Genomic DNA, 22090 nt, shown 5'->3' with positions numbered 1-22090 from the left:
CAAAATGTCCTAGAACAAAATTTTCAAATGTAACTACTAGAATGTGATACAATACACTATTGGGTGAAGTTTGGTTGACTTCTGCGCAGCGGTTTGGGAGTTAACATCAAAATTACATTTCTCGGCCATATCGCATAGATCTCACTGTGAAAAGGCTTAAATGGCTTTTTTGACCTAAGTTTGAGGATTGCGCTCAAATCAAATGTCCTAGAACCAAATTTCCACATGTAACTACTAGATTGTGATAAAATACACTAATGGGTGAAGTTTGGTTGACTTTTGCGCAGCGGTTTGGGAGTTAACATCAAAATTACATTTCTCGGCCATATCACATAGATCTCACTGTGAAAAGGCTTAAATGGCTTTTTTGACCTAAGTTTGAGGATTGCGCTCAAACAAAATGTCCTAGAACAAAATTTTCAAATGTAACTACTAGATTGTGATACAATACACTATTGGGTGAAGTTTGGTTGACTTCTGCGCAGCGGTTTGGGAGTTAACATCAAAATTACATTTCTCGGCCATATCGCATAGATCTCACTGTGAAAAGGCTTAAATGACTTTTTTAATTAAGTTTGATGATTGCGTTCAAACAAAATGTCCTAGAACAAAATTTTCAAATGTAACTACTAGATTGTGATACAATACACTATTGGTTGAAGTTTGGTTGACTTCTGCGCAGCGGTTTGGGAGTTAACATCAAAATTACATTTCTCGGCCATATCGCATAGATCTCACTGTGAAAAGGCTTAAATGGCTTTTTTGACCTAAGTTTGAGGATTGCGCTCAAACCAAATGTCCTAGAACGAAATTTTCAAATGTAACTACTAGAATGTGATACAATACACTATTGGGTGAAGTTTGGTTGACTTCTGCGCAGCGGTTTGGGAGTTAACATCAAAATTACATTTCTCGGCCATATCGCATAGATCTCACTGTGAAAAGGCTTAAATGGCTTTTTTGACCTAAGTTTGAGGATTGCGCTCAAATCAAATGTCCTAGAACCAAATTTCCACATGTAACTACTAGATTGTGATAAAATACACTAATGGGTGAAGTTTGGTTGACTTCTGCGCAGCGGTTTGGGAGTTAACATAAAAATTACATTTCTCGGCCATATCGCATAGATCTCACTGTGAAAAGGCTTAAATGACTTTTTTAATTAAGTTTGATGATTGCGCTCAAACAAAATTTCCTAGAACAAAATTTTCAAATGTAACTACTAGATTGTGATACAATACACTATTGGGTGAAATTTGGTTGACTTCTGCGCAGCGGTTTGGGAGTTAACATCAAAATTACATTTCTCGGCCATATCGCATAGATCTCACTGTGAAAAGGCTTAAATGGCTTTTTTGACCTAAGTTTGAGGATTGCGCTCAAATCAAATGTCCTATAACCAAATTTCCACATGTAACTACTAGATTGTGATACAATACACTAATGGGTGAAGTTTGGTTGACTTCTGCGCAGCGGTTTGGGAGTTAACATCAAAATTACATTTCTCGGCCATATCGCATAGATCTCACTGTGAAAAGGCTTAAATGACTTTTTTAATTAAGTTTGATGATTGCGTTCAAACAAAATGTCCTAGAACAAAATTTTCAAGTTTAACTACTAGATTGTGATACAATACACTATTGGGTGAAGTTTGGTTGACTTCTGCACAGCGGTTTGGGAGTTAACATCAAAATTACATTTCTCGGCCATATCGCATAGATCTCACTGTGAAAAGGCTTAAATGACTTTTTTAATTAAGTTTGATGATTGCGTTCAAACAAAATGTCCTAGAACAAAATTTTCAAATGTAACTACTAGATTGTGATACAATACACTATTGGGTGAAGTTTGGTTGACTTCTGCGCAGCGGTTTGGGAGTTAACATCAAAATTACATTTCTCGGCCATATCGCATAGATCTCACTGTGAAAAGGCTTAAATGGCTTTTTTGACCTAAGTTTGAGGATTGCGCTCAAATCAAATGTCCTAGAACCAAATTTCCACATGTAACTACTAGATTGTGATAAAATACACTAATGGGTGAAGTTTGGTTGACTTCTGCGCAGCGGTTTGGGAGTTAACATCAAAATTACATTTCTCGGCCATATCGCATAGATCTCACTGTGAAAAGGCTTAAATGACTTTTTTAATTAAGTTTGATGATTGCATTCAAACAAAATGTCCTAGAACAAAATTTTCAAATGTAACTACTAGATTGTGATACAATACACTATTGGGTGAAGTTTGGTTGACTTCTGCGCAGCGGTTTGGGAGTTAACATCAAAATTACATTTCTCGGCCATATCGCATAGATCTCACTGTGAAAAGGCTTAAATGGCTTTTTTGACCTAAGTTTGAGGATTGCGCTCAAATCAAATGTCCTAGAACCAAATTTCCACATGTAACTACTAGATTGTGATACAATACACTAATGGGTGAAGTTTGGTTTACTTCTGCGCAGCGGTTTGGGAGTTAACATCAAAATTACATTTCTCGGCCATATCGCATAGATCTCACTGTGAAAAGGCTTAAATGGCTTTTTTGACCTAAGTTTAATAATTGCGCTCAAACCAAATGTCCTAGAACGAAATTTTAAAATGTAACTACTAGAATGTGATACAATACACTATTGGGTGAAGTTTGGTTGACTTCTGCGCAGCGGTTTGGGAGTTAACATCAAAATTACATTTCTCGGCCATATCGCATAGATCTCACTGTGAAAAGGCTTAAATGGCTTTTTTGACCTAAGTTTGAGGATTGCGCTCAAATCAAATGTCCTAGAACCAAATTTCCACATGTAACTACTAGATTGTGATACAATACACTATTGGGTGAAGTTTGGTTGACTTCTGCGCAGCGGTTTGGGAGTTAACATCAAAATTACATTTCTCGGCCATATCGCATAGATCTCACTGTGAAAAGGCTTAAATGGCTTTTTTGACCTAAGTTTAAAGATTGCGCTCAAACCAAATGTCCTAGAACGAAATTTTCAAATGTAACTACTAGATTGTGATACAATACACTAATGGGTGAAGTTTGGTTGACTTCTGCGCAGCGGTTTGGGAGTTAACATCAAAATTACATTTCTCGGCCATATCGCATAGATCTCACTGTGAAAAGGCTTAAATGGCTTTTTTGACCTAAGTTTGAGGATTGCGCTCAAATCAAATGTCCTAGAACCAAATTTTAATTTGTAACTACTAGATTGTGATACAATACACTAATGGGTGAAGTTTGGTTGACTTCTGCGCAGCGGTTTGGGAGTTAACATCAAAATTACATTTCTCGGCCATATCGCATATATCTCACTGTGAAAAGGCTTAAATGACTTTTTTAATTAAGTTTGATGATTGCGCTCAAACAAAATTTCCTAGAACAAAATTTTCAAATGTAACTACTAGATTGTGATACAATACACTATTGGGTGAAGTTTGGTTGACTTCTGCGCAGCGGTTTGGGAGTGAACATCAAAATTACATTTCTCGGCCATATCGCATAGATCTCACTGTGAAAAGGCTTAAATGGCTTTTTTGACCTAAGTTTGAGGATTGCGCTCAAATCAAATGTCCTAGAACCAAATTTCCACATGTAACTACTAGATTGTGATAAAATACACTAATGGGTGAAGTTTGGTTGACTTCTGCGCAGCGGTTTGGGAGTTAACATCAAAATTACATTTCTCGGCCATATCGCATAGATCTCACTGTGAAAAGGCTTAAATGGCTTTTTTGACCTAAGTTTGAGGATTGCGCTCAAATCAAATGTCCTAGAACCAAATTTCCACATGTAACTACTAGATTGTGATAAAATACACTAATGGGTGAAGTTTGGTTGACTTCTGCGCAGCGGTTTGGGAGTTAACATCAAAATTACATTTCTCGGCCATATCGCATAGATCTCACTGTGAAAAGGCTTAAATGACTTTTTTAATTAAGTTTGATGATTGCGCTCAAACAAAATTTCCTAGAACAAAATTTTCAAATGTAACTACTAGATTGTGATACAATACACTATTGGGTGAAGTTTGGTTGACTTCTGCGCAGCGGTTTGGGAGTTAACATCAAAATTACATTTCTCGGCCATATCGCATAGATCTCACTGTGAAAAGGCTTAAATGACTTTTTTAATTAAGTTTGATGATTGCGTTCAAACAAAATGTCCTAGAACAAAATTTTCAAATGTAACTACTAGATTGTGATACAATACACTATTGGGTGAAGTTTGGTTGACTTCTGCGCAGCGGTTTGGGAGTTAACATCAAAATTACATTTCTCGGCCATATCGCATAGATCTCACTGTGAAAAGGCTTAAATGGCTTTTTTGACCTAAGTTTGAGGATTGCGCTCAAATCAAATGTCCTAGAACCAAATTTCCACATGTAACTACTAGATTGTGATAAAATACACTAATGGGTGAAGTTTGGTTGACTTCTGCGCAGCGGTTTGGGAGTTAACATAAAAATTACATTTCTCGGCCATATCGCATAGATCTCACTGTGAAAAGGCTTAAATGACTTTTTTAATTAAGTTTGATGATTGCGCTCAAACAAAATTTCCTAGAACAAAATTTTCAAATGTAACTACTAGATTGTGATACAATACACTATTGGGTGAAGTTTGGTTGACTTCTGCGCAGCGGTTTGGGAGTTAACATCAAAATTACATTTCTCGGCCATATCGCATATATCTCACTGTGAAAAGGCTTAAATGGCTTTTTTGACCTAAGTTTGAGGATTGCGCTCAAATCAAATGTCCTATAACCAAATTTCCACACGTAACTACTAGATTGTGATACAATACACTAATGGGTGAAGTTTGGTTGACTTCTGCGCAGCGGTTTGGGAGTTAACATCAAAATTACATTTCTCGGCCATATCGCATAGATCTCACTGTGAAAAGGCTTAAATGGCTTTTTTGACCTAAGTTTGAGGATTGCGCTCAAATCAAATGTCCTAGAACCAAATTTCCACATGTAACTACTAGATTGTGATAAAATACACTAATGGGTGAAGTTTGGTTGACTTCTGCGCAGCGGTTTGGGAGTTAACATCAAAATTACATTTCTCGGCCATATCGCATAGATCTCACTGTGAAAAGGCTTAAATGACTTTTTTAATTAAGTTTGATGATTGCGCTCAAACAAAATTTCCTAGAACAAAATTTTCAAATGTAACTACTAGATTGTGATACAATACACTATTGGGTGAAGTTTGGTTGACTTCTGCGCAGCGGTTTGGGAGTTAACATCAAAATTACATTTCTCGGCCATATCGCATAGATCTCACTGTGAAAAGGCTTAAATGACTTTTTTAATTAAGTTTGATGATTGCGTTCATACAAAATGTCCTAGAACAAAATTTTCAAATGTAACTACTAGAATGTGATACAATACACTATTGGGTGAAGTTTGGTTGACTTCTGCGCAGCGGTTTGGGAGTTAACATCAAAATTACATTTCTCGGCCATATCGCATAGATCTCACTGTGAAAAGGCTTAAATGGCTTTTTTGACCTAAGTTTGAGGATTGCGCTCAAATCAAATGTCCTAGAACCAAATTTCCACATGTAACTACTAGATTGTGATAAAATACACTAATGGGTGAAGTTTGGTTGACTTTTGCGCAGCGGTTTGGGAGTTAACATCAAAATTACATTTCTCGGCCATATCACATAGATCTCACTGTGAAAAGGCTTAAATGGCTTTTTTGACCTAAGTTTGAGGATTGCGCTCAAACAAAATGTCCTAGAACAAAATTTTCAAATGTAACTACTAGATTGTGATACAATACACTATTGGGTGAAGTTTGGTTGACTTCTGCGCAGCGGTTTGGGAGTTAACATCAAAATTACATTTCTCGGCCATATCGCATAGATCTCACTGTGAAAAGGCTTAAATGACTTTTTTAATTAAGTTTGATGATTGCGTTCAAACAAAATGTCCTAGAACAAAATTTTCAAATGTAACTACTAGATTGTGATACAATACACTATTGGGTGAAGTTTGGTTGACTTCTGCGCAGCGGTTTGGGAGTTAACATCAAAATTACATTTCTCGGCCATATCGCATAGATCTCACTGTGAAAAGGCTTAAATGGCTTTTTTGACCTAAGTTTGAGGATTGCGCTCAAACCAAATGTCCTAGAACGAAATTTTCAAATGTAACTACTAGAATGTGATACAATACACTATTGGGTGAAGTTTGGTTGACTTCTGCGCAGCGGTTTGGGAGTTAACATCAAAATTACATTTCTCGGCCATATCGCATAGATCTCACTGTGAAAAGGCTTAAATGGCTTTTTTGACCTAAGTTTGAGGATTGCGCTCAAATCAAATGTCCTAGAACCAAATTTCCACATGTAACTACTAGATTGTGATAAAATACACTAATGGGTGAAGTTTGGTTGACTTCTGCGCAGCGGTTTGGGAGTTAACATAAAAATTACATTTCTCGGCCATATCGCATAGATCTCACTATGAAAAGGCTTAAATGACTTTTTTAATTAAGTTTGATGATTGCGCTCAAACAAAATTTCCTAGAACAAAATTTTCAAATGTAACTACTAGATTGTGATACAATACACTATTGGGTGAAATTTGGTTGACTTCTGCGCAGCGGTTTGGGAGTTAACATCAAAATTACATTTCTCGGCCATATCGCATAGATCTCACTGTGAAAAGGCTTAAATGGCTTTTTTGACCTAAGTTTGAGGATTGCGCTCAAATCAAATGTCCTATAACCAAATTTCCACATGTAACTACTAGATTGTGATACAATACACTAATGGGTGAAGTTTGGTTGACTTCTGCGCAGCGGTTTGGGAGTTAACATCAAAATTACATTTCTCGGCCATATCGCATAGATCTCACTGTGAAAAGGCTTAAATGACTTTTTTAATTAAGTTTGATGATTGCGTTCAAACAAAATGTCCTAGAACAAAATTTTTAAATGTAACTACTAGATTGTGATACAATACACTATTGGGTGAAGTTTGGTTGACTTCTGCGCAGCGGTTTGGGAGTTAACATCAAAATTACATTTCTCGGCCATATCGCATAGATCTCACTGTGAAAAGGCTTAAATGGCTTTTTTGACCTAAGTTTGAGGATTGCGCTCAAATCAAATGTCCTAGAACCAAATTTCCACATGTAACTACTAGATTGTGATAAAATACACTAATGGGTGAAGTTTGGTTGACTTCTGCGCAGCGGTTTGGGAGTTAACATCAAAATTACATTTCTCGGCCATATCGCATAGATCTCACTGTGAAAAGGCTTAAATGACTTTTTTAATTAAGTTTGATGATTGCGCTCAAACAAAATTTCCTAGAACAAAATTTTCAAATGTAACTACTAGATTGTGATACAATACACTATTGGGTGAAGTTTGGTTGACTTCTGCGCAGCGGTTTGGGAGTTAACATCAAAATTACATTTCTCGGCCATATCGCATAGATCTCACTGTGAAAAGGCTTAAATGACTTTTTTAATTAAGTTTGATGATTGCGTTCAAACAAAATGTCCTAGAACAAAATTTTCAAATGTAACTACTAGATTGTGATACAATACACTATTGGGTGAAGTTTGGTTGACTTCTGCGCAGCGGTTTGGGAGTTAACATCAAAATTACATTTCTCGGCCATATCGCATAGATCTCACTGTGAAAAGGCTTAAATGGCTTTTTTGACCTAAGTTTGAGGATTGCGCTCAAATCAAATGTCCTAGAACCAAATTTCCACATGTAACTACTAGATTGTGATAAAATACACTAATGGGTGAAGTTTGGTTGACTTCTGCGCAGCGGTTTGGGAGTTAACATCAAAATTACATTTCTCGGCCATATCGCATAGATCTCACTGTGAAAAGGCTTAAATGACTTTTTTAATTAAGTTTGATGATTGCATTCAAACAAAATGTCCTAGAACAAAATTTTCAAATGTAACTACTAGATTGTGATACAATACACTATTGGGTGAAGTTTGGTTGACTTCTGCGCAGCGGTTTGGGAGTTAACATCAAAATTACATTTCTCGGCCATATCGCATAGATCTCACTGTGAAAAGGCTTAAATGGCTTTTTTGACCTAAGTTTGAGGATTGCGCTCAAATCAAATGTCCTAGAACCAAATTTCCACATGTAACTACTAGATTGTGATACAATACACTAATGGGTGAAGTTTGGTTTACTTCTGCGCAGCGGTTTGGGAGTTAACATCAAAATTACATTTCTCGGCCATATCGCATAGATCTCACTGTGAAAAGGCTTAAATGGCTTTTTTGACCTAAGTTTAATAATTGCGCTCAAACCAAATGTCCTAGAACGAAATTTTAAAATGTAACTACTAGAATGTGATACAATACACTATTGGGTGAAGTTTGGTTGACTTCTGCGCAGCGGTTTGGGAGTTAACATCAAAATTACATTTCTCGGCCATATCGCATAGATCTCACTGTGAAAAGGCTTAAATGGCTTTTTTGACCTAAGTTTGAGGATTGCGCTCAAATCAAATGTCCTAGAACCAAATTTCCACATGTAACTACTAGATTGTGATACAATACACTATTGGGTGAAGTTTGGTTGACTTCTGCGCAGCGGTTTGGGAGTTAACATCAAAATTACATTTCTCGGCCATATCGCATAGATCTCACTGTGAAAAGGCTTAAATGGCTTTTTGACCTAAGTTTAAAGATTGCGCTCAAACCAAATGTCCTAGAACGAAATTTTCAAATGTAACTACTAGATTGTGATACAATACACTAATGGGTGAAGTTTGGTTGACTTCTGCGCAGCGGTTTGGGAGTTAACATCAAAATTACATTTCTCGGCCATATCGCATAGATCTCACTGTGAAAAGGCTTAAATGGCTTTTTTGACCTAAGTTTGAGGATTGCGCTCAAATCAAATGTCCTATAACCAAATTTCCACATGTAACTACTAGATTGTGATACAATACACTAATGGGTGAAGTTTGGTTGACTTCTGCGCAGCGGTTTGGGAGTGAACATCAAAATTACATTTCTCGGCCATATCGCATAGATCTCACTGTGAAAAGGCTTAAATTGCTTTTTTGACCTAAGTTTAAGGATTGCGCTCAAACAAAATGTCCTAGAACAAAATTTTCAAATGTAACTACTAGATTGTGATACAATACACTATTGGGTGAAGTTTGGTTGACTTCTGCGCAGCGGTTTGGGAGTTAACATCAAAATTACATTTCTCGGCCATATCGCATAGATCTCACTGTGAAAAGGCTTAAATGACTTTTTTAATTAAGTTTGATGATTGCGTTCAAACAAAATGTCCTAGAACAAAATTTTTAAATGTAACTACTAGATTGTGATACAATACACTATTGGGTGAAGTTTGGTTGACTTCTGCGCAGCGGTTTGGGAGTTAACATCAAAATTACATTTCTCGGCCATATCGCATAGATCTCACTGTGAAAAGGCTTAAATGGCTTTTTTGACCTAAGTTTGAGGATTGCGCTCAAATCAAATGTCCTAGAACCAAATTTCCACATGTAACTACTAGATTGTGATAAAATACACTAATGGGTGAAGTTTGGTTGACTTCTGCGCAGCGGTTTGGGAGTTAACATCAAAATTACATTTCTCGGCCATATCGCATAGATCTCACTGTGAAAAGGCTTAAATGACTTTTTTAATTAAGTTTGATGATTGCGCTCAAACAAAATTTCCTAGAACAAAATTTTCAAATGTAACTACTAGATTGTGATACAATACACTATTGGGTGAAGTTTGGTTGACTTCTGCGCAGCGGTTTGGGAGTTAACATCAAAATTACATTTCTCGGCCATATCGCATAGATCTCACTGTGAAAAGGCTTAAATGACTTTTTTAATTAAGTTTGATGATTGCGTTCAAACAAAATGTCCTAGAACAAAATTTTCAAATGTAACTACTAGATTGTGATACAATACACTATTGGGTGAAGTTTGGTTGACTTCTGCGCAGCGGTTTGGGAGTTAACATCAAAATTACATTTCTCGGCCATATCGCATAGATCTCACTGTGAAAAGGCTTAAATGGCTTTTTTGACCTAAGTTTGAGGATTGCGCTCAAATCAAATGTCCTAGAACCAAATTTCCACATGTAACTACTAGATTGTGATAAAATACACTAATGGGTGAAGTTTGGTTGACTTCTGCGCAGCGGTTTGGGAGTTAACATCAAAATTACATTTCTCGGCCATATCGCATAGATCTCACTGTGAAAAGGCTTAAATGACTTTTTTAATTAAGTTTGATGATTGCGCTCAAACAAAATTTCCTAGAACAAAATTTTCAAATGTAACTACTAGATTGTGATACAATACACTATTGGGTGAAGTTTGGTTGACTTCTGCGCAGCGGTTTGGGAGTTAACATCAAAATTACATTTCTCGGCCATATCGCATAGATCTCACTGTGAAAAGGCTTAAATGACTTTTTTAATTAAGTTTGATGATTGCGTTCATACAAAATGTCCTAGAACAAAATTTTCAAATGTAACTACTAGAATGTGATACAATACACTATTGGGTGAAGTTTGGTTGACTTCTGCGCAGCGGTTTGGGAGTTAACATCAAAATTACATTTCTCGGCCATATCGCATAGATCTCACTGTGAAAAGGCTTAAATGGCTTTTTTGACCTAAGTTTGAGGATTGCGCTCAAATCAAATGTCCTAGAACCAAATTTCCACATGTAACTACTAGATTGTGATAAAATACACTAATGGGTGAAGTTTGGTTGACTTTTGCGCAGCGGTTTGGGAGTTAACATCAAAATTACATTTCTCGGCCATATCGCATAGATCTCACTGTGAAAAGGCTTAAATGACTTTTTTAATTAAGTTTGATGATTGCGCTCAAACAAAATTTCCTAGAACAAAATTTTCAAATGTAACTACTAGATTGTGATACAATACACTATTGGGTGAAGTTTGGTTGACTTCTGCGCAGCGGTTTGGGAGTTAACATCAAAATTACATTTCTCGGCCATATCGCATAGATCTCACTGTGAAAAGGCTTAAATGGCTTTTTTGACCTAAGTTTGAGGATTGCGCTCAAATCAAATGTCCTATAACCAAATTTCCACATGTAACTACTAGATTGTGATACAATACACTAATGGGTGAAGTTTGGTTGACTTCTGCGCAGCGGTTTGGGAGTTAACATCAAAATTACATTTCTCGGCCATATCGCATAGATCTCACTGTGAAAAGGCTTAAATGACTTTTTTAATTAAGTTTGATGATTGCGTTCAAACAAAATGTCCTAGAACAAAATTTTTAAATGTAACTACTAGATTGTGATACAATACACTATTGGGTGAAGTTTGGTTGACTTCTGCGCAGCGGTTTGGGAGTTAACATCAAAATTACATTTCTCGGCCATATCGCATAGATCTCACTGTGAAAAGGCTTAAATGGCTTTTTTGACCTAAGTTTGAGGATTGCGCTCAAATCAAATGTCCTAGAACCAAATTTCCACATGTAACTACTAGATTGTGATAAAATACACTAATGGGTGAAGTTTGGTTGACTTCTGCGCAGCGGTTTGGGAGTTAACATCAAAATTACAATTCTCGGCCATATCGCATAGATCTCACTGTGAAAAGGCTTAAATGACTTTTTTAATTAAGTTTGATGATTGCGCTCAAACAAAATTTCCTAGAACAAAATTTTCAAATGTAACTACTAGATTGTGATACAATACACTATTGGGTGAAGTTTGGTTGACTTCTGCGCAGCGGTTTGGGAGTTAACATCAAAATTACATTTCTCGGCCATATCGCATAGATCTCACTGTGAAAAGGCTTAAATGACTTTTTTAATTAAGTTTGATGATTGCGTTCAAACAAAATGTCCTAGAACAAAATTTTCAAATGTAACTACTAGATTGTGATACAATACACTATTGGGTGAAGTTTGGTTGACTTCTGCGCAGCGGTTTGGGAGTTAACATCAAAATTACATTTCTCGGCCATATCGCATAGATCTCACTGTGAAAAGGCTTAAATGGCTTTTTTGACCTAAGTTTGAGGATTGCGCTCAAACAAAATGTCCTAGAACAAAATTTTCAAATGTAACTACTAGATTGTGATACAATACACTATTGGGTGAAGTTTGGTTGACTTCTGCGCAGCGGTTTGGGAGTTAACATCAAAATTACATTTCTCGGCCATATCGCATAGATCTCACTGTGAAAAGGCTTAAATGACTTTTTTAATTAAGTTTGATGATTGCGTTCAAACAAAATGTCCTAGAACAAAATTTTCAAATGTAACTACTAGATTGTGATACAATACACTATTGGGTGAAGTTTGGTTGACTTCTGCGCAGCGGTTTGGGAGTTAACATCAAAATTACATTTCTCGGCCATATCGCATAGATCTCACTGTGAAAAGGCTTAAATGGCTTTTTTGACCTAAGTTTGAGGATTGCGCTCAAACCAAATGTCCTAGAACGAAATTTTCAAATGTAACTACTAGAATGTGATACAATACACTATTGGGTGAAGTTTGGTTGACTTCTGCGCAGCGGTTTGGGAGTTAACATCAAAATTACATTTCTCGGCCATATCGCATAGATCTCACTGTGAAAAGGCTTAAATGGCTTTTTTGACCTAAGTTTGAGGATTGCGCTCAAATCAAATGTCCTAGAACCAAATTTCCACATGTAACTACTAGATTGTGATAAAATACACTAATGGGTGAAGTTTGGTTGACTTCTGCGCAGCGGTTTGGGAGTTAACATAAAAATTACATTTCTCGGCCATATCGCATAGATCTCACTGTGAAAAGGCTTAAATGACTTTTTTAATTAAGTTTGATGATTGCGCTCAAACAAAATTTCCTAGAACAAAATTTTCAAATGTAACTACTAGATTGTGATACAATACACTTTTGGGTGAAGTTTGGTTGACTTCTGCGCAGCGGTTTGGGAGTTAACATCAAAATTACATTTCTCGGCCATATCGCATAGATCTCACTGTGAAAAGGCTTAAATGGCTTTTTTGACCTAAGTTTGAGGATTGCGCTCAAATCAAATGTCCTATAACCAAATTTCCACATGTAACTACTAGATTGTGATACAATACACTAATGGGTGAAGTTTGGTTGACTTCTGCGCAGCGGTTTGGGAGTTAACATCAAAATTACATTTCTCGGCCATATCGCATAGATCTCTCTGTGAAAAGGCTTAAATGACTTTTTTAATTAAGTTTGATGATTGCGTTCAAACAAAATGTCCTAGAACAAAATTTTTAAATGTAACTACTAGATTGTGATACAATACACTATTGGGTGAAGTTTGGTTGACTTCTGCGCAGCGGTTTGGGAGTTAACATCAAAATTACATTTCTCGGCCATATCGCATAGATCTCACTGTGAAAAGGCTTAAATGGCTTTTTTGACCTAAGTTTGAGGATTGCGCTGAAATCAAATGTCCTAGAACCAAATTTCCACATGTAACTACTAGATTGTGATAAAATACACTAATGGGTGAAGTTTGGTTGACTTCTGCGCAGCGGTTTGGGAGTTAACATCAAAATTACATTTCTCGGCCATATCGCATAGATCTCACTGTGAAAAGGCTTAAATGACTTTTTTAATTAAGTTTGATGATTGCGCTCAAACAAAATTTCCTAGAACAAAATTTTCAAATGTAACTACTAGATTGTGATACAATACACTATTGGGTGAAGTTTGGTTGACTTCTGCGCAGCGGTTTGGGAGTTAACATCAAAATTACATTTCTCGGCCATATCGCATAGATCTCACTGTGAAAAGGCTTAAATGACTTTTTTAATTAAGTTTGATGATTGCGTTCAAACAAAATGTCCTAGAACAAAATTTTCAAATGTAACTACTAGATTGTGATACAATACACTATTGGGTGAAGTTTGGTTGACTTCTGCGCAGCGGTTTGGGAGTTAACATCAAAATTACATTTCTCGGCCATATCGCATAGATCTCACTGTGAAAAGGCTTAAATGGCTTTTTTGACCTAAGTTTGAGGATTGCGCTCAAATCAAATGTCCTAGAACCAAATTTCCACATGTAACTACTAGATTGTGATAAAATACACTAATGGGTGAAGTTTGGTTGACTTCTGCGCAGCGGTTTGGGAGTTAACATCAAAATTACATTTCTCGGCCATATCGCATAGATCTCACTGTGAAAAGGCTTAAATGACTTTTTTAATTAAGTTTGATGATTGCATTCAAACAAAATGTCCTAGAACAAAATTTTCAAATGTAACTACTAGATTGTGATACAATATACTATTGGGTGAAGTTTGGTTGACTTCTGCGCAGCGGTTTGGGAGTTAACATCAAAATTACATTTCTCGGCCATATCGCATAGATCTCACTGTGAAAAGGCTTAAATGGCTTTTTTGACCTAAGTTTGAGGATTGCGCTCAAATCAAATGTCCTAGAACCAAATTTCCACATGTAACTACTAGATTGTGATACAATACACTAATGGGTGAAGTTTGGTTTACTTCTGCGCAGCGGTTTGGGAGTTAACATCAAAATTACATTTCTCGGCCATATCGCATAGATCTCACTGTGAAAAGGCTTAAATGGCTTTTTTGACCTAAGTTTAATAATTGCGCTCAAACCAAATGTCCTAGAACGAAATTTTAAAATGTAACTACTAGAATGTGATACAATACACTATTGGGTGAAGTTTGGTTGACTTCTGCGCAGCGGTTTGGGAGTTAACATCAAAATTACATTTCTCGGCCATATCGCATAGATCTCACTGTGAAAAGGCTTAAATGGCTTTTTTGACCTAAGTTTGAGGATTGCGCTTAAATCAAATGTCCTAGAACCAAATTTCCACATGTAACTACTAGATTGTGATACAATACACTATTGGGTGAAGTTTGGTTGACTTCTGCGCAGCGGTTTGGGAGTTAACATCAAAATTACATTTCTCTGCCATATCGCATAGATCTCACTGTGAAAAGGCTTAAATGGCTTTTTTGACCTAAGTTAAAAGATTGCGCTCAAACCAAATGTCCTAGAACGAAATTTTCAAATGTAACTACTAGATTGTGATACAATACACTAATGGGTGAAGTTTGGTTGACTTCTGCGCAGCGGTTTGGGAGTTAACATCAAAATTACATTTCTCGGCAATATCGCATAGATCTCACTGTGAAAAGGCTTAAATGGCTTTTTTGACCTAAGTTTGAGGATTGCGCTCAAATCAAATGTCCTATAACCAAATTTCCACATGTAACTACTAGATTGTGATACAATACACTAACGGGTGAAGTTTGGTTGACTTCTGCGCAGCGGTTTGGGAGTGAACATCAAAATTACATTTCTCGGCCATATCGCATAGATCTCACTGTGAAAAGGCTTAAATGGCTTTTTTGACCTAAGTTTGAGGATTGCGCTCAAATCAAATGTCCTAGAACCAAATTTCCACATGTAACTACTAGATTGTGATACAATACACTAATGGGTGAAGTTTGGTTGACTTCTGCGTAGCGGTTTGGGAGTGAACATCAAAATTACATTTCTCGGCCATATCGCATAGATCTCACTGTGAAAAGGCTTAAATGGCTTTTTTGACCTAAGTTTGAGGATTGCGCTCAAATCAAATGTCCTAGAACCAAATTTCCACATGTAACTACTAGATTGTGATAAAATACACTAATGGGTGAAGTTTGGTTGACTTCTGCGCAGCGGTTTGGGAGTTATCAAAATTACATTTCTCGGCCATATCGCATAGATCTCACTGTGAAAAGGCTTAAATGACTTTTTTAATTAAGTTTGATGATTGCGCTCAAACAAAATTTCCTAGAACAAAATTTTCAAATGTAACTACTAGATTGTGATACAATACACTATTGGGTGAAGTTTGGTTGACTTCTGCGCAGCGGTTTGGGAGTTAACATCAAAATTACATTTCTCGGCCATATCGCATAGATCTCACTGTGAAAAGGCTTAAATGGCTTTTTTGACCTAAGTTTGAGGATTGCGCTCAAATCAAATGTCCTAGAACCAAATTTCCACATGTAACTACTAGATTGTGATAAAATACACTAATGGGTGAAGTTTGGTTGACTTCTGCGCAGCGGTTTGGGAGTTAACATCAAAATTACATTTCTCGGCCATATCGCATAGATCTCACTGTGAAAAGGCTTAAATGACTTTTTTAATTAAGTTTGATGATTGCGCTCAAACAAAATTTCCTAGAACAAAATTTTCAAATGTAACTACTAGATTGTGATACAATACACTATTGGGTGAAGTTTGGTTGACTTCTGCGCAGCGGTTTGGGAGTTAACATCAAAATTACATTTCTCGGCCATATCGCATAGATCTCACTGTGAAAAGGCTTAAATGACTTTTTTAATTAAGTTTGATGATTGCGTTCATACAAAATGTCCTAGAACAAAATTTTCAAATGTAACTACTAGAATGTGATACAATACACTATTGGGTGAAGTTTGGTTGACTTCTGCGCAGCGGTTTGGGAGTTAACATCAAAATTACATTTCTCGGCCATATCGCATAGATCTCACTGTGAAAAGGCTTAAATGGCTTTTTTGACCTAAGTTTGAGGATTGCGCTCAAATCAAATGTCCTAGAACCAAATTTCCACATGTAACTACTAGATTGTGATAAAATACACTAATGGGTGAAGTTTGGTTGACTTTTGCGCAGCTGTTTGGGAGTTAACATCAAAATTACATTTCTCGGCCATATCGCATAGATCTCACTGTGAAAAGGCTTAAATGACTTTTTTAATTAAGTTTGATGATTGCGCTCAAACAAAATTTCCTAGAACAAAATTTTCAAATGTAACTACTAGATTGTGATACAATACACTATTGGGTGAAGTTTGGTTGACTTCTGCGCAGCGGTTTGGGAGTTAACATCAAAATTACATTTCTCGGCCATATCGCATAGATCTCACTGTGAAAAGGCTTAAATGGCTTTTTTGACCTAAGTTTGAGGATTGCGCTCAAATCAAATGTCCTATAACCAAATTTCCACATGTAACTACTAGATTGTGATACAATACACTAATGGGTGAAGTTTGGTTGACTTCTGCGCAGCGGTTTGGGAGTTAACATCAAAATTACATTTCTCGGCCATATCGCATAGATCTCACTGTGAAAAGGCTTAAATGACTTTTTTAATTAAGTTTGATGATTGCGTTCAAACAAAATGTCCTAGAACAAAATTTTTAAATGTAACTACTAGATTGTGATACAATACACTATTGGGTGAAGTTTGGTTGACTTCTGCGCAGCGGTTTGGGAGTTAACATCAAAATTACATTTCTCTGCCATATCGCATAGATCTCACTGTGAAAAGGCTTAAATGGCTTTTTTGACCTAAGTTTGAGGATTGCGCTCAAATCAAATGTCCTAGAACCAAATTTCCACATGTAACTACTAGATTGTGATAAAATACACTAATGGGTGAAGTTTGGTTGACTTCTGCGCAGCGGTTTGGGAGTTAACATCAAAATTACAATTCTCGGCCATATCGCATAGATCTCACTGTGAAAAGGCTTAAATGACTTTTTTAATTAAGTTTGATGATTGCGCTCAAACAAAATTTCCTAGAACAAAATTTTCAAATGTAACTACTAGATTGTGATACAATACACTATTGGGTGAAGTTTGGTTGACTTCTGCGCAGCGGTTTGGGAGTTAACATCAAAATTACATTTCTCGGCCATATCGCATAGATCTCACTGTGAAAAGGCTTAAATGACTTTTTTAATTAAGTTTGATGATTGCGTTCAAACAAAATGTCCTAGAACAAAATTTTCAAATGTAACTACTAGATTGTGATACAATACACTATTGGGTGAAGTTTGGTTGACTTCTGCGCAGCGGTTTGGGAGTTAACATCAAAATTACATTTCTCGGCCATATCGCATAGATCTCACTGTGAAAAGGCTTAAATGGCTTTTTTGACCTAAGTTTGAGGATTGCGCTCAAACAAAATGTCCTAGAACAAAATTTTCAAATGTAACTACTAGATTGTGATACAATACACTATTGGGTGAAGTTTGGTTGACTTCTGCGCAGCGGTTTGGGAGTTAACATCAAAATTACATTTCTCGGCCATATCGCATAGATCTCACTGTGAAAAGGCTTAAATGGCTTTTTTGACCTAAGTTAAAAGATTGCGCTCAAACCAAATGTCCTAGAACGAAATTTTCAAATGTAACTACTAGATTGTGATACAATACACTAATGGGTGAAGTTTGGTTGACTTCTGCGCAGCGGTTTGGGAGTTAACATCAAAATTACATTTCTCGGCCATATCGCATAGATCTCACTGTGAAAAGGCTTAAATGGCTTTTTTGACCTAAGTTTGAGGATTGCGCTCAAATCAAATGTCCTATAACCAAATTTCCACATGTAACTACTAGATTGTGATACAATACACTAACGGGTGAAGTTTGGTTGACTTCTGCGCAGCGGTTTGGGAGTGAACATCAAAATTACATTTCTCGGCCATATCGCATAGATCTCACTGTGAAAAGGCTTAAATGGCTTTTTTGACCTAAGTTTGAGGATTGCGCTCAAATCAAATGTCCTAGAACCAAATTTCCACATGTAACTACTAGATTGTGATACAATACACTAATGGGTGAAGTTTGGTTGACTTCTGCGTAGCGGTTTGGGAGTGAACATCAAAATTACATTTCTCGGCCATATCGCATAGATCTCACTGTGAAAAGGCTTAAATGGCTTTTTTGACCTAAGTTTGAGGATTGCGCTCAAATCAAATGTCCTAGAACCAAATTTCCACATGTAACTACTAGATTGTGATAAAATACACTAATGGGTGAAGTTTGGTTGACTTCTGCGCAGCGGTTTGGGAGTTAACATCAAAATTACATTTCTCGGCCATATCGCATAGATCTCACTGTGAAAAGGCTTAAATGACTTTTTTAATTAAGTTTGATGATTGCGCTCAAACAAAATTTCCTAGAACAAAATTTTCAAATGTAACTACTAGATTGTGATACAATACACTATTGGGTGAAGTTTGGTTGACTTCTGCGCAGCGGTTTGGGAGTTAACATCAAAATTACATTTCTCGGCCATATCGCATAGATCTCACTGTGAAAAGGCTTAAATGGCTTTTTTGACCTAAGTTTGAGGATTGCGCTCAAATCAAATGTCCTAGAACCAAATTTCCACATGTAACTACTAGATTGTGATAAAATACACTAATGGGTGAAGTTTGGTTGACTTCTGCGCAGCGGTTTGGGAGTTAACATCAAAATTACATTTCTCGGCCATATCGCATAGATCTCACTGTGAAAAGGCTTAAATGACTTTTTTAATTAAGTTTGATGATTGCGCTCAAACAAAATTTCCTAGAACAAAATTTTCAAATGTAACTACTAGATTGTGATACAATACACTATTGGGTGAAGTTTGGTTGACTTCTGCGCAGCGGTTTGGGAGTTAACATCAAAATTACATTTCTCGGCCATATCGCATAGATCTCACTGTGAAAAGGCTTAAATGACTTTTTTAATTAAGTTTGATGATTGCGTTCATACAAAATGTCCTAGAACAAAATTTTCAAATGTAACTACTAGAATGTGATACAATACACTATTGGGTGAAGTTTGGTTGACTTCTGCGCAGCGGTTTGGGAGTTAACATCAAAATTACATTTCTCGGCCATATCGCATAGATCTCACTGTGAAAAGGCTTAAATGGCTTTTTTGACCTAAGTTTGAGGATTGCGCTCAAATCAAATGTCCTAGAACCAAATTTCCACATGTAACTACTAGATTGTGATAAAATACACTAATGGGTGAAGTTTGGTTGACTTTTGCGCAGCGGTTTGGGAGTTAACATCAAAATTACATTTCTCGGCCATATCGCATAGATCTCACTGTGAAAAGGCTTAAATGACTTTTTTAATTAAGTTTGATGATTGCGCTCAAACAAAATTTCCTAGAACAAAATTTTCAAATGTAACTACTAGATTGTGATACAATACACTATTGGGTGAAGTTTGGTTGACTTCTGCGCAGCGGTTTGGGAGTTAACATCAAAATTACATTTCTCGGCCATATCGCATAGATCTCACTGTGAAAAGGCTTAAATGGCTTTTTTGACCTAAGTTTGAGGATTGCGCTCAAATCAAATGTCCTATAACCAAATTTCCACATGTAACTACTAGATTGTGATACAATACACTAATGGGTGAAGTTTGGTTGACTTCTGCGCAGCGGTTTGGGAGTTAACATCAAAATTACATTTCTCGGCCATATCGCATAGATCTCACTGTGAAAAGGCTTAAATGACTTTTTTAATTAAGTTTGATGATTGCGTTCAAACAAAATGTCCTAGAACAAAATTTTTAAATGTAACTACTAGATTGTGATACAATACACTATTGGGTGAAGTTTGGTTGACTTCTGCGCAGCGGTTTGGGAGTTAACATCAAAATTACATTTCTCGGCCATATCGCATAGATCTCACTGTGAAAAGGCTTAAATGGCTTTTTTGACCTAAGTTTGAGGATTGCGCTCAAATCAAATGTCCTAGAACCAAATTTCCACATGTAACTACTAGATTGTGATAAAATACACTAATGGGTGAAGTTTGGTTGACTTCTGCGCAGCGGTTTGGGAGTTAACATCAAAATTACAATTCTCGGCCATATCGCATAGATCTCACTGTGAAAAGGCTTAAATGACTTTTTTAATTAAGTTTGATGATTGCGCTCAAACAAAATTTCCTAGAACAAAATTTTCAAATGTAACTACTAGATTGTGATACAATACACTATTGGGTGAAGTTTGGTTGACTTCTGCGCAGCGGTTTGGGAGTTAACATCAAAATTACATTTCTCGGCCATATCGCATAGATCTCACTGTGAAAAGGCTTAAATGACTTTTTTAATTAAGTTTGATGATTGCGTTCAAACAAAATGTCCTAGAACAAAATTTTCAAATGTAACTACTAGATTGTGATACAATACACTATTGGGTGAAGTTTGGTTGACTTCTGCGCAGCGGTTTGGGAGTTAACATCAAAATTACATTTCTCGGCCATATCGCATAGATCTCACTGTGAAAAGGCTTAAATGGCTTTTTTGACCTAAGTTTGAGGATTGCGCTCAAACAAAATGTCCTAGAACAAAATTTTCAAATGTAACTACTAGATTGTGATACAATACACTATTGGGTGAAGTTTGGTTGACTTCTGCGCAGCGGTTTGGGAGTTAACATCAAAATTACATTTCTCGGCCATATCGCATAGATCTCACTGTGAAAAGGCTTAAATGACTTTTTTAATTAAGTTTGATGATTGCGTTCAAACAAAATGTCCTAGAACAAAATTTTCAAATGTAACTACTAGATTGTGATACAATACACTATTGGGTGAAGTTTGGTTGACTTCTGCGCAGCGGTTTGGGAGTTAACATCAAAATTACATTTCTTGGCCATATCGCATAGATCTCACTGTGAAAAGGCTTAAATGGCTTTTTTGACCTAAGTTTGAGGATTGCGCTCAAACCAAATGTCCTAGAACGAAATTTTCAAATGTAACTACTAGAATGTGATACAATACACTATTGGGTGAAGTTTGGTTGACTTCTGCGCAGCGGTTTGGGAGTTAACATCAAAATTACATTTCTCGGCCATATCGCATAGATCTCACTGTGAAAAGGCTTAAATGGCTTTTTTGACCTAAGTTTGAGGATTGCGCTCAAATCAAATGTCCTAGAACCAAATTTCCACATGTAACTACTAGATTGTGATAAAATACACTAATGGGTGAAGTTTGGTTGACTTCTGCGCAGCGGTTTGGGAGTTAACATAAAAATTACATTTCTCGGCCATATCGCATAGATCTCACTGTGAAAAGGCTTAAATGACTTTTTTAATTAAGTTTGATGATTGCGCTCAAACAAAATTTCCTAGAACAAAATTTTCAAATGTAACTACTAGATTGTGATACAATACACTTTTGGGTGAAGTTTGGTTGACTTCTGCGCAGCGGTTTGGGAGTTAACATCAAAATTACATTTCTCGGCCATATCGCATAGATCTCACTGTGAAAAGGCTTAAATGG

This window comes from Corythoichthys intestinalis, chromosome 10, assembly GCF_030265065.1.
Source record: "Corythoichthys intestinalis isolate RoL2023-P3 chromosome 10, ASM3026506v1, whole genome shotgun sequence".
Lineage (NCBI taxonomy): Eukaryota > Metazoa > Chordata > Actinopteri > Syngnathiformes > Syngnathidae > Corythoichthys > Corythoichthys intestinalis.
The sequence above is the reverse complement of the archived record's forward strand: the minus strand, read 5'-3'. Positions refer to the sequence as shown.